Below are 13566 nucleotides of genomic sequence, written 5' to 3' on the forward strand. Positions count from 1 at the left end.
TTAAAAATCTGGTTGATATTGAAGTTTCAATCTGTCATCAGATTCAAATCTTCTCTCCTCCCTGCTCTTAGAATTCCCAGGTGGTCGAGGGTAGAGAAGGTCTGTTTCTAAAGTATTCTCCCAGGTTCTCCACCCACAACTCTCACCATCAGGGGTCATGGAAAACTCACCACTTGCACACTACCCTCTTGGAAAGGATATTTTGTGCCTGAATCTGTCTATAAAGTGTCCTGGACTACAATTTCTCCTTATAAGTTTTATTAATGAGAGTAAAATGCCTCATCTTGAATTATATCGGAGTATATTCAATTTTTGTTTTTAAATAAGATGTAACAGGTTTCACTAAATTGCCTGAGGTCACAGCAAGGGATATTCCTAGGACTTGAAATCATGTATTTGGAATCCAGAGTCCAAGCTCTTCTCATTGTACTACAAAGCTTCTCTGTGAGTATAAACACAAATAAATAAAAAAAGTTTCACACTTTTAATTTAGCATTTTCTCTCATCCAAGTTTGAGTTATTAGATCAACACTTTTAGAATAAGTTATAACAAAAAGTGATCTATAAATAAATAAGTGTTGTCTATTAAAGAGAATCTAATAAATATTAAATAATAAAGGTGAAATAAATAGATTTATATGATTTTCTCTATTTAAGGGTAGTATTTTTTAAATAAAAGCTGGTTTGCTAGAGAAGATCAGAATATGGATTGAGGGCTTTTAAAGTTTTGAATGTTTGGACATGTTGAGGGCAATCTAGTAATTCTCGTACAAAAATAAAAACCTGTGATAATTCCTGGAAGGAATATTGGTTACTGAGGCATTCTTACAGCAGTTCAGAAATGTTAGAACACATCATATGCACATGCTCGTATTTGAAGAACATGAAGTGTGGCTGGGAGGTAGGAAAAACAGGGTGGAAGTAGAGGTGGCTTAGTGGTTTGACTATTGCCAATTCACACCCTTCTCATAAAACCTCCAAGATTTTATTTCAGTTCCTTGTCTGACATAAAATGAGACATTGTGTTACCTGTGAGAGAGGTGTTACAAGTAAAAGTGAAGGACAAATCAGTGCTTCTCAAAACCGTTTCCTCAGGATTGTTTGAAATCAGAGGAAAGATATTTAAAATGTAAGGAAAATACTGAAAAAATTCCATGTTCAGAAGATTGCTGTCCTTAAGGATATGGAGGTTAAGCAAGTTGCTTTCTAGCCCCTCATGTCTCCACTGTTTTCCTCAGTCTCACCTTTTTTGGTCCAACATTGAAAACTGTTTCGGAGGCTAATAATAAGGGGTGAGGGTAAAGGTGGTAGTGACCTATTAAATTATCCTGACCTGTTTTAGAGTTTGGGGCATGAGTAATGTCCCAAACCATGTGCTCACTTACCTGTAGTATTTACCTAGGTATAATATTTAGGTTAGAAGTGTTTCTCACAGCATCAATTTTCCCTTGGCTAGCTAAGAGGAAATCAATGGCTACATGATTATTTGTGACAACACTGTGTCAATGAAAATTCAATTTACTATCAAGATAAGAAGAAAAATGGAATATTATTCAAGCCAAACTGAGAATTATAACCAGGGAAGCAGATTCTCAGCAAGCTCTGAGAACTGTTCCACCTGTTAGAAGTTGGAAGGCAAAGTCATATACATTTTTGAGACAAAGGATCATACATCAAAATGATATATTTTACATAAAGTTCACCAAGGATACATAGTCCAGGTAAACACATAGTCCAGGTAAAAGAAACAGCAAGTCACCATGATCCCCTACAGAGCTGGGAAAGAACACTATTCTTTTAAGAAGTTACATTGCTAGCATCAGAAGAAAGAAATAAAATTGATTTTTAAGGTTGAGTACGCTCTTCCATCTTTGAGGAGCTCTGGTTAATGTGTATGGCAGATGCACCCTGCACATTAGGGAGGGAGAAGACCCAAGTAACACAGAGAGAGAATTTTATGTTTAATTTTTTCTTGTTAAAACATAAATTTTATTTCATCAACTGGACAATAAATTTAACCTAGTTGGTGGAGCTTCCAGAGCAGAAGATATTCTCATAAGAAGTACCTGAAAGGGGCACAGATACTATTGGGAATATGCATAGTGTTTATATCAACTGTAGTGAGCCAGTCGTTGTCCCTTTAAAGTAAACAGCTCTGAAGAGAACAGACTGATGATTATAGCTATGATAGCTCCAATATTAGTTCCCATTCCCGGCATGGTAGGTTTTGTTGACAGGGTTGTGATGACCTGAGAAAAATCATTTTGTTGATGTGGAGTCAAGGTCCACTTTTCACAAGGCTGAAGCTTGGAATGCATTATGTGATTGAAATTTAAGAATGAGAAGGGGCCTATAAGATGAAGTCTACCTTCTGAAATGTTAAAAGGAATAACTATTACATTTTTCTGTCAGCAGAATCAGGTAGAAGAACACAAGTCTAGTAATGAATTAAATTCAGAATTGTAGCTGTATTAGTCAGGGTCCTCCAGAGACATAGAACCAATAGGATATGAAAGGAGATCTATTATGAGGAACTGGGTCATGCAGTTATAGAGGCTAAGGAGGCCCATGATCCACGAGCTGCAGACCCAGGAGGCCAGTGGTGTAGTTCAGTCCAAGCCTGAAGGCCTGAGAATGGGAGAAGCCAATAGTGTAAATGCCAGCCTGAGGGCAGGAAAAGATGAGATATGTCCCAGCTCAGCAGCAATGAGGCAGGAAAAAGGGGCAAATGCCTCCTTCTTCCACCTTTTTGTTTTATTCAGGCCCTTAACACGTTGGATGATGCCTACCAGTTGGAGAGGGCAACTTACTTTACTGAGCCCACCAGCTCAAATACTAATCTCATCTAGAAACACCCTCACAGACAACACCCAGAAATAGTTTCACCAGATACCTGGGCATTCCCTGATCCAGTCAAGTTGATACATAAAATTAACTACCACAGTAGCTAAGAGACAAATGAGCAAGACAGTTTGTTTTTCCTTAAGGGGCAGAAGACCTTAGGGAGTAAAAATATAACAGAATAGAAATAATAGAGAGTAAGTTGAAAAACCTTTATTCAGTTAACAGAGGGTGTCAAAGTACAATAATAATAACCGAGACTAGAAGTAAGCAAAGAAAAATTGTACCAGGGAATCAGAAAATTATATTCTGTTGCCTTGGACAGAAACAGTCTATGTCTGCAGTAACCAACTTGACCAGTCTTGGGAGGATACTGTTCACCCGTGTAGCTGTCAGTTTACAGACTACTGATGGACTGGACATCCAGTGCTCTAGAGGAAATGGTGTATGTCTTCTTAATTAAGAAATGTGAATCTAATGACCATCTTGGAGTGTTGCTGCTGTTTCAATTGTTAATAGTACATCATAATGTTCTTTCCATCATGGTTCAAGGGTGGAGTTCTCTGATGTCTTTCCCTGAAGACCAGCTTTTCAGGCTTCAGATCATGCAGGGTGACTGTTCTATAATGGAGCTTGAATCTGTTGGCAATAAAGCTGGATATGAGCCCCCTGTATTATTTAATCATATCAGTTTGCAATAGGTAGAACCTGACTTTGGAAATGAAATTCCCAAACACATGGAAAGGCTTATCATTAACTTGGGAGGAGACAACTTGTGGGTCCTGGAGGAAGTTGGTCTTGTTCCGGTCAAGTCTAATTGGTAATACTTTAGGCCTTGAAATTTCAAGGATTTCTGAGAGCTTTGCTCATAATAATTGTAGGATTCCATTGATTCTCTCTACTTTTCCTGATAATTTTGGATGAAAAAGACAGTGAAGTTTCTGAATAAAAAGTGAACATTTACAGAGTTAAATAATAGCAATGCCAAGGAAATATGTGCCTATGTCAATGGAGAGATAACTGAATTTCTTGACTTCCACCACACCCCAGTCAGGAAAATAAAGTCAAGCAATTATTATTATTAATATTATTAATAGAAGAAGGAGGAGGACTATTACCACTTTTAGGACCATAGTTCCAGTTATTATTTACTTTTTCTTAGGCTGAATCAAGGAAAGCCCTTGATTCACCCTAAGAAAAAGTAAATAATAACTGGAACACAATCATAGCTCATTGCTTGGGGCATTTGTATAAAATCCATTTGGGGATGTTCAAAGGGGCTTCAGGACTTTGCCTCCTTTTCACTTCCTACTTTTATAGTTTTGTAAGGATCATGCCATTGGCAGCTAGGACATGTGTTAGAGATATCCTCAGCAGTAGCCTTATTAAAATGAGGCACCAACGTTATTTTCTAATTGTTGACAATTTATCTCCGCCACTGTGTGTGATGTATAAAACATGTTTACTTAACTCTACTTGAAATCTTTCAGCTCCAGAGATTTCTTGAGTGCCAAAGTTATCCCCATGAACTATGGATCTTAATCTCTTCCACATTTTTTTCTCTGCATCGTTGGTTTGTCTCTGACGGTCAACAATAACCTCTGTAAGCCCCTTCAACATGAATCTTCCTTAAGTGCTTATAGGCACAATTACTCGGGTAAATGACACTTGCTCATCATAATGGTCACCTGCTATGTTTAGTTTTATTTGTTCAGAGGGAGGATGCCCCTGATGGATGACAGTTGGTTTTTGGCCAAGTACCAGAGACATGAGATTGTACAAGCACCGCACAGAAATTCTCATGTTGCCTGCTGGATGTGAAACTATGCCTCATCCAGGCTGAGCATCTGCTTCCTTTGGGGTTTCTTAATTCGGAAGAATTCTATTGGTCCCTAGGTCATATGGTCATGTGCAAAAATTAAATTTCAACTTACATACATGTTTTGTTAGGGTGGTCAATAAAATGCTTTGAGTCATAATAATGTGTTATGGTGAGATAAAATTATCTGGAATTAAAGGAATGGAGCTCCCGACACCGTGGGTCTCGCCCCCGCCCACCAACGGCGGTGGGGCCCCAGCTTCCCAGTCCCCCTCGCTTCCCACAGTCTCCATCAGGGGCCCAGCCCTGGCCTCCTCTTTCCCTCGCTTCCCCCTAATTCCCCTTCCGGACGCTGCCCTCAAGTTGAAGCCTCAGTCACCACAACAGACCTCGAGCCCCAGCAGCCGCCCTCACGCAACAGGCCGTGGTCCACTGGCCTCCCAAGAGCACCAGCCATCCTAACGGAGGCCTCCTGGGGGCCCCTGGCCTCCACCTCGGCTGCCCCAGGGCCTCCTGCGGCCGCTTCCCCCTGCCTGGGGCCTGCAGCTGCTGCGGGGAGCAGGCTCCACCGGAGCCGAGGGCATCTTGGCGCCGCAGCCACCGCCACCACAGCAGAAATATCAGGAGAGGCCAGGGCAGCGGCCGTCAGCAGCGCCAGGGGACAAAGCACAGGAAAGGCACCCCACAGTCACTGGTGTTTGAGGGTGACAGCAATTCCAGAATGCTGCATTTCCTTACAACTGTTGTGGGCTCCACTTGTGATGTAAAGGTGAAGAATGGTACCACCTGTGGATGCTGAGCTCAAAGTTCGAACTGGCAGTAGACGCTGTGCACAGAAAGCATCGGAGCCAGCAGGTGGCCCTCGTCAGGAAGACATTGTGGACACCATGGTGTTTAAGTCAAGTGATGTCGTGCTTGTCTACTTCCAAAATGTTGACTTCAATCATGCTACTAAAGTTCACTGATTCAGCCATTGCCATGAACTCAAAAGTGAGTGGGGAGCACAAAGAGAAGATGCTTCAGTGCTGGGAGGGGGGCGACAGCAACAGCGATGACTATGACCTGGAGTCTGACATGTCCAATGGATGGGCCCCAGTGAAATGTTCAAGTTCAATGAAGAGAACTACAGTGTAAAGACCGCCTATGACAGTAGTCTCTCTTCTTGTCCCTTAGAGAAGGACAACTCAGAAGAGTTTCATCAGCGGGAGCTGTGTGCAGCCCAGTTGACTTGAAAGACTAAATCGAGCCCCCAGTACTGCCTGCGGATCGCCATGGAGAATGATGAAGGTTGCACTGAAGAGGAGAACAGTACAGTTCAGCAACGGGGTTCAGGAGGAGAGAGCCCCAGCTTGGCATTTAGAGAGGGAAAGTATATCCCTCTACCCCATCGAGTTCAGGAATGTCCCAGGGGAGGAGTTCGATGCAGTAGTTCTCGTGCCGGCCGGCCTGGCCTTAGCTCTTTGCCACCTCTTGGCCTTCACCATCTTGACAATAGCAGCCCTAGCCCAGGTTCTGAGACACGCAGTATCAATGGAGGCCCCTCCCACATGTCCCCTAAGGCCTCTGAGAGGTACCAAGACTCTGTCTTCCCCCAGCAACAGGCCTTCTGGAGAAGCTTCTGCTCCACCTGCTCCTGCAGTGGGCCGGATGTACCCCCTGCACTCTCCCAAGTCAGCTGCCCCTGTCCCAGTCTCAGCTTCCTGTCCTGAGCCTCCCATCTGCTCAGCAGTACCGACCTCTTCAGCTTCCATCCCCATGATGTCATCATTTGGGGATCCTGGAGTAGGCTCCATTTCCCCAGCTTCTCCAAAGATCTCACTGGACCCCACAGATGTAAAAGAACTCCTGGCCAAGTAACCTGAGAGAATGCTGCAGTTCCAGGAGCTGTCCTGGATAGCTAGGAAAGTCCCTGGCCTTCAGAACAAACAGAAACACTTTCAACTGGGAGAACTGAGAAAGTTTGGGGCCCAGTTTAAGTTTCAGCCCAGTAGCTCCCCTGAGACCAGCCTGGATCCTTTCCCTCCCCAGATCCTAAAGAAGGAGGCCAAAGGGAAGGAGAAGGAGGTCTTTTGGCTTCAGACTCCATGGGGGCTGTTTCTTCCTTTTAGAATCCGTATCGCTTAAGGAGGATGAACTACCCCTGCCACCAGCAGGAGGCACCGAGGGGCGGGATCAGCCCCCTCTGCCTTGCCCAAGCCAAAGAGATGACAAGGATGAGGTCCCTGTTGCTGAACAAGTGAAGAAGTCAACACTGAACCCTAAGGCCAAGGAGTTCAATCCCACTAAGCCCCTGCTGTGTGTTAATAAACCAATCAGTACTCCAACTTCTCCTGGGCCCTGGACTCATTCAACTCCCTCCATTCCGGTGCTGACAGCAGGTCAGAGTGGGCTATAAAGCCCCCAGTACATTTCCTACATACCTCAGGGACCAGCTGTTCAGGCACCTCAGGACAGAAATCCTGTGTCCAACTCAATGCCTGGACAGCAGGACAAGTACCAGGGAGCAAAAGGCTCGCTGCCCTCCCAGCACTCGGACAAATACCAGACTGCTTCAGCCCCTCTGATGATGCAGGCCACCACCACCGCTTCTGCCCCACCTCTGGTGGTTGCCACACCTTATTCTTCCTACATCCCCTACAACCCACAGCAGTTCCCAGGCCAGCCCACCATGATGCAGCCCATAGCCCCCTACCCCTCACAGACAGTGTTTGCCCCCATGCTTCAAAGCAACCCATGCATGCTGATGTCAGGGAGCCATCCCCAGGCCATTGTGTCACCCTTCACCCCTCAGTACACTTCTGCAGAGCAGCCCACCCCCCAAGCCCTTTATGCCACGGTTCACCAGTCCTATCTGCACCATGCCATGTAGCTCCATGCGCACCAGCCACCATGCCTATTGGGAGCCAACTGCAGTCCCAGCATGTGGACCCTGGTCCCATCCAGCACCAGGTGGCAGTGTACCTGGGCAGTGTATAGCCATAGCAGAGCCTGTACCACCCAGGGGTCCTGACAGGTACACCACCTTCTCTGCCACCCGGACCTTCTGCCCAGTCCCATCAAAGCAGCTTCCCCCAACCAGCCACTGTGTATTCCATCCATGCCCACCAGCAGCTGCCCCATGGTGTCACCAATATGGCCCATGTTACCCACGCCCATGTCCAAACTGGAATCACAACAGCCCAGCCTCCTCACCCTGGGGCCCCCCACCTGCCCCAGATGATGATGCTGCACCTACCCCAGAGCCATGGGGGCTCCCCTCAAGGTGCAATGCCCCACAGTGGGGTGCCTGCATTCTCAGCTTCCATACACTCACCCTACCCCTACATCGGACACTCCCAAGGTGAGCAGCCTGGCCAGGTGCCTGGATGTCCGGGAGGAGCTGATGACAGGATTCATGAGTTCTCATTAGCTGGAGGAATTTGGCTGACGCACTGCAGGTAGGGCAGGATGCACGGGCTCTGGGTGGGGAGTGAGGGGTCTTGGAGGCAGGGCTGTTGCACAGGGCGCCTGCCGACCTGCACCTGTCTGTGATGTAGGGTGAGCAGAAGCCACAGTCGCTGCCACCAGGGGCTTGCTCCTGGCTCTGTTCTTTGCTTCTTTCCATCCTCCCTCAGTTGTGATCCAGCAGCCCCCCTCCCCGCTGCCTCCTCAGCTCTCAGTGAACCCAACTGTCTCCTGACTTAGCCCAGGTAAGGTCAGCACAGCAGACAACGTCAGGCTGGGATGTGGGGGGCTGAGCTGGGCACATGAGGAAGAGCTCTGGTTCACTGGGAAACAGCGATTGATCTGTGCTTCTGACAGCCCCATGAGACACCTTGAGGAGGCCGGACCTATCAACACTCCCCCCACACCCCACACTGGACGGCATTGGATGAAGGGACAGCTGCTTGGGTTCTAATGTGCCTGCTCTCTTCTCTTTCCCCTCCAACCAGTTCAATCTCATCCCTCCCGGCAGCTCCCCTTCCACCCCCCATGGAACTGAAGATTGTCCTGGCTGTGACCTGAGACCTCCATGAGTGGAGGGAAGAGTGATCTGTGTCTCTTCCCCCAGCAGCTCGGAGAAGTCCCAGCCCCCCAGCCCCTTATCTCCCCCTTGGGGATCTGTGGAATTCCTGACAAGTGCCTTGAATGGGAAGGGCCTCAAAGTGGGCAGGGCCAGGGTCCAACAGGGGTGGGGTGTGCTCGGCCCCGGGCGTCCCCGGGAGTCCTGACCAGCAGGACAAATCCTTGTGAGTCCGAGGAGGAACCTGTAGGGGTTGAAAAGAGAAGAAGGGGCAGGAGACGCGAAAGAATGGAGGCAAGAAAAAATCCTGATCAAGCCTCAAACTTTTATTGCTGCAGTAGCTGTATTTATACAGTACAGAGAAAGGGGGGCGGGATCCAGAATAAGGGAAGTATTTGGCAAATTATCATTGGTGCTGCGTGCGCGGGCTTTCGTTTTTAGGCGCGGGCTTTTGTTTTTAGGCGCGGGCTTTTATCTCATTAAGCAGGAAGAGAAGCAGGATGTCGGCCATCTTCTAATGGCGAAAACTTCTTGGCTCCCAACAGTGGGGGGTTTATGCTCTGCCCCTGCCCATCCCTACCCCATCTTGCTCTCCTATCCTCTCATCTATTCCCCCGCTGGAGATGGAAGATCTTTTATTTTCTATTATTTATAACCTCAGACTTGGGCCCCCTGTTCTTTCTTCCCCATTAACTTGAGTGATCTGTGTGAGAGACACAGGTGACCCACGAGGATGGTTGGACAAGGACTTTTACTTTTTATTACATAAAATTATTTTTTAAAATTAAAAAAAATATGAAATTTTAAACTAATGTGAAATGCCCTCATGGGCTGTGGAGGGAAATGGGCATCTGGGAAGGGTCAAAGCAGAACCTGGTGTACAACATTTTCATAGTCTCACATGTGACAACCCCACAGATGCTCAACAATAATCCTATGAGAGATTTTAAGTGATGATAAAAATGCTGCATTACCAGGTGAATTCAGGGGCCAGGAAAATATTGGTGTCACCTCATTTGCACTCATAGCTGGCAAGGATTACATAAATGATTATCTACTTGAATACATTTCCTCCTTTTACTTTCAAGTCTCCAAGAAAAACCTTTGGTTGACTCAGTACATTATTTATCAGTAATTAAGGTTTACTATTTACAGTGTCTCCCCAAACTTGTGTTCTTTTAAAAATGTGACATAATTGTGGTGCTGCACCGTTCCGTTTTCTAAGGGGTAGCTAATAAGTTTATAGTTCCTTCAGTTTAACACGACACAAATTAGAAAGTGGGCCATACTTCTTGAATTTTTTCCTAGAATTGGTTCTTATAATGAATTTTGAATTGTCCTTTTCCTGGCAGAATTCACTTGGGTTTCCAAGGTATTTTCAAACCCAGCTTATGGGACTTCAGCATGAGGGTCCCTATAAAGCCATCAAGTATGAGGGGAATGCTCAACTAACGACTAATGTACATTCATGGGAGAGTTCTTTTCCTACTGGGGAGGAAAGCAGTTATCTCTTGGCCTTGGTTTTAGTCATCTTCATTACTATAACAACCCAAAACGTTTCTACTCAATAACAATTTCCAAAGGCAAGAGAGAAAATGTGTTGCTAAGGAGACGGCTGACACACAGAGGAAGGAGAGGTTTACAGCATCTGTGACCATGCAGCTACGGTTTCTCATGCCTCTAGCTCTTGGCCCACAGGGACTCACAAAAGCCTCTCCATGAGACTGCAGTGACACAAAGATACTGGTAGATCCCTCATGGTCCTCAGATCATATTTCATGCCAATTCATCTCAATCCAGGAGATTTGATATGTATCTCGAATAACTTCCTTAGTGGCAAACCCAGAAGGAACAAACAGAGAGCTCAGTTTTACAATGGTACTTCATATGTGGGAGATCATTTAATCACAGCCATAATGTAGTTGAGAATGTGGAAGCGATAGTGTGGTGGAAAGTGGACTTAGCTAAGAACCTGAAAAGATGTATACTTGGTGTCACTGTACCCTGAAAAATCATGGTGGTCTTCCATATTCATCAAAACTCTTTTAAACGGAGCTCAAAGATATAAGTACTGATGTCTTCTCCTTTTAAAAAAATAATTGCACTTTAAATATCACTTAATTAACTTATCTTTTATTATTTCCATAATAAGGAAACCTAAAATTCTTAACAGCACTTGAAAACTGCAATGGTTTACCCACTAGCAAAGGCAAATTACACTGCAAAGGGAAAATTTGCCCAGGATCTGCTCACCAGGTGAGAAATGTGAGAAAGAGGTAAAGAGAAGGTCTCTCAGGGGTGGAGAAGTTCAGGTGGAATGTTTACCTGAGGTGGCCACAAGCAGCAAATCTAAAAATCACAATCTTGAAGAGAAACTAAAGATCATAGATAAGTTGTTCCAAGTTTTCAGACTAATGACAAAGGCAGAGCAAAAGAGGGAGACATTCACTGAGAACAAGGATATCTACAGCGTACAATGCTGAGCTGAAACTGTGCGCAAGGAACAGCGATTGAGGAGCATACCCACATGTGTCTGGTTGTATTATACAGGCCAGGAGGGTGGCTGGCAGCACTGTGCACTGTCAGACAGGAATGAACAGTGAGCTGCTCTAACATTTAGCTTAAGTCATAGAGGAGTTCTTTCTTTTTATCATTTTTAGTAAATTTCTCTGTGAAAAAAATATCAATATACGGTAGGCAATAGGGTTCTGATTTGCTCAAAGGCGTATCAAACACCAGTCAATTAAAATTTCAGAACTCTATGATTAACCTATTCAGAGTAGAAAAAAATGTCCTTCAGTAATTGATACATTTTGCTGAGCCAGGTGTACCCCTCTTTATGTTATTTCAGGAGTAACATGAGTGTTTACCTCAATAAACTCATTCAGTGCATTCATAGTAAATTTAAGGAACACTTTATAATTGTAAAAAATTTTCTCTGAGTTCAGTTTTACATTATACCAATATGTAGCATTACTATATATATTCAATAGAAATGTTTCTACCAAAATCCAAAATTTATTAGACTTTCATTAACTTCAAAGCCACTCATGGTATACCCTCCTTCCTGGAAGCTTTGGGTGTTAGAGGATCACTGTGCATTATTTGCTGTAAGAGGAACACTGAAATGCCTTCTGTACTGGTTCTGTACCAGCTCACAAATACAGTCTGGTTAAAAATTCTGTAATTACTAACTCTATGTGTCAACAAGTATGCCAAAAGCATTAGAATGAATCCTCTTTAAGGACCACTTTCTATGCTTATTAAACTTGGCAAAGTGCTGAACAAACAAAAAAATACAGACACATTTGAAAAAATAATTCAGTGAATAAATGAATGACGAGTATGCATTCAAAAAATACTTATGGGTTGCCTGATTGGTATACTCTAACTGTACCTTAGAAGTTGGGATTATGTTTGTAAACATAATATATGTAAAACTTGTGACAAATCTCTTCTAACACAAAGACTGAGGTCACTGTTTGAGTGTTTCAACTCAATCAACAAACCGCTATAGGAAGCCTAAAGTTCTTCAGTTAAATGCACCCTCAAGATACTGGTACAGGCTGAGGCGTACTCAATATGAAAAACCGCACATATTTAATCTGAAGATTATATAACAAAGCTATAAATTCCGAAAAGTCCCAGTTATCATTTAAAGTACTAGCACTCATTTATTCACTCATGGCCAATGTAGCACAGGTGGACAAGGGCAGCTTATCCTCCTCTCCCGGAGGAATGATTGCACCCTCTGTAGAGGCTATCTGCTCACCAGGAGTGACTTCATCTTTTACCCTGAAAGAAACAGGGCTCCCAGAAGTACCCCTGTGTCTTGACTTCATAACCACTATCACTGCCTTTTTCATGCTATGACCATCCTGTCGCTTCTCTCCCCAGCTCCCCTCCAGGCAGCCAGTGTGCTTCCCAATCAAACCTTGAGGACCAAAACTGACCAGTACTACTTCCATGATTCCCCAATGATCCTTCCCTCCATATCCAGATTTGCAGGTTTTGTGCCACATCTAGACAAAAAAAAGAAGGGATTGCAATAGTTATAAAGAGGGTCTTTTTAAAAAATTAAAGGGAAACAAAATGTGACATAGATTCTGGTTGGCTCATTAACAGCAACTTGGAAGTGACCCTATCCACAAGCAGAGCTGTGATGGCCTCTCCTTCAGACCTGAGATGTTAGGTCTACAAGCCCTTTATTTTATAGTTTTTATCACACTTTTAGCCCTTTAGCTTATCTTCAGCTTTATGTTCTCTATTGAATATTTTTTACCTAGAAAACTTTAATTTGTCATATAATACCCAAGTCAAACATCATTTACTCATTCTTAAGTAAGGTTAGTTGATCCATCCCCAGTGCTTCCTCAGCTCTTAATATGTACTTCCATAACATGTGTTATCACGTGCCTCCATGACATGTGTTAGCATGTACTTCCATAACGTGTATCAATAAGCTCATGCACATGTGTTAACATGCACCTCCATGCTCTGTGTCAGCATGTGCCTCCATAACATATGCTAAGATGTACTTCCATAACTGTGTTAGTCTCTACCCCATAATGCACTTTAATGTGTGCCTCTGTAACATGTGTTAACATGTACCTCCATAACACATGCTACCACGTACCTCTATAGTGTGTTAACACATACTTCCATAATGTGTTAACATGTAACTCCATAATATGCTAATGTGTACTCCTATGGTGTGTTAGCATGAACCTCCATAACATGTATTAATAAGTACCTTTGTAATGTGTGTTAAAATGTATACTTATATGTCTTAGTCCTTTTGGGCTGCTATAACAAAAATCCCATAGACTGGGCAATTTATAAACACCAGAAACTTATTTCTCACAGTCTGGTTGCTGGGAAGTCCAAGATCAAGGTGCCAGAA

The 13566-nt window shown here is 44.2% G+C and overlaps 1 pseudogene; it reads left to right on the plus strand.

Moving 5' to 3' along the window:
• The first annotated feature begins 2568 nt into the window (after positions 1-2568).
• LOC116753991 lies at positions 2569-8665 on the plus strand (annotated as a pseudogene).
• Positions 8666-13566: the final 4901 nt, after the last annotated feature.

This window comes from Phocoena sinus, chromosome 5 (genome assembly GCF_008692025.1).
Source record: "Phocoena sinus isolate mPhoSin1 chromosome 5, mPhoSin1.pri, whole genome shotgun sequence".
Taxonomy (NCBI): domain Eukaryota; kingdom Metazoa; phylum Chordata; class Mammalia; order Artiodactyla; family Phocoenidae; genus Phocoena; species Phocoena sinus.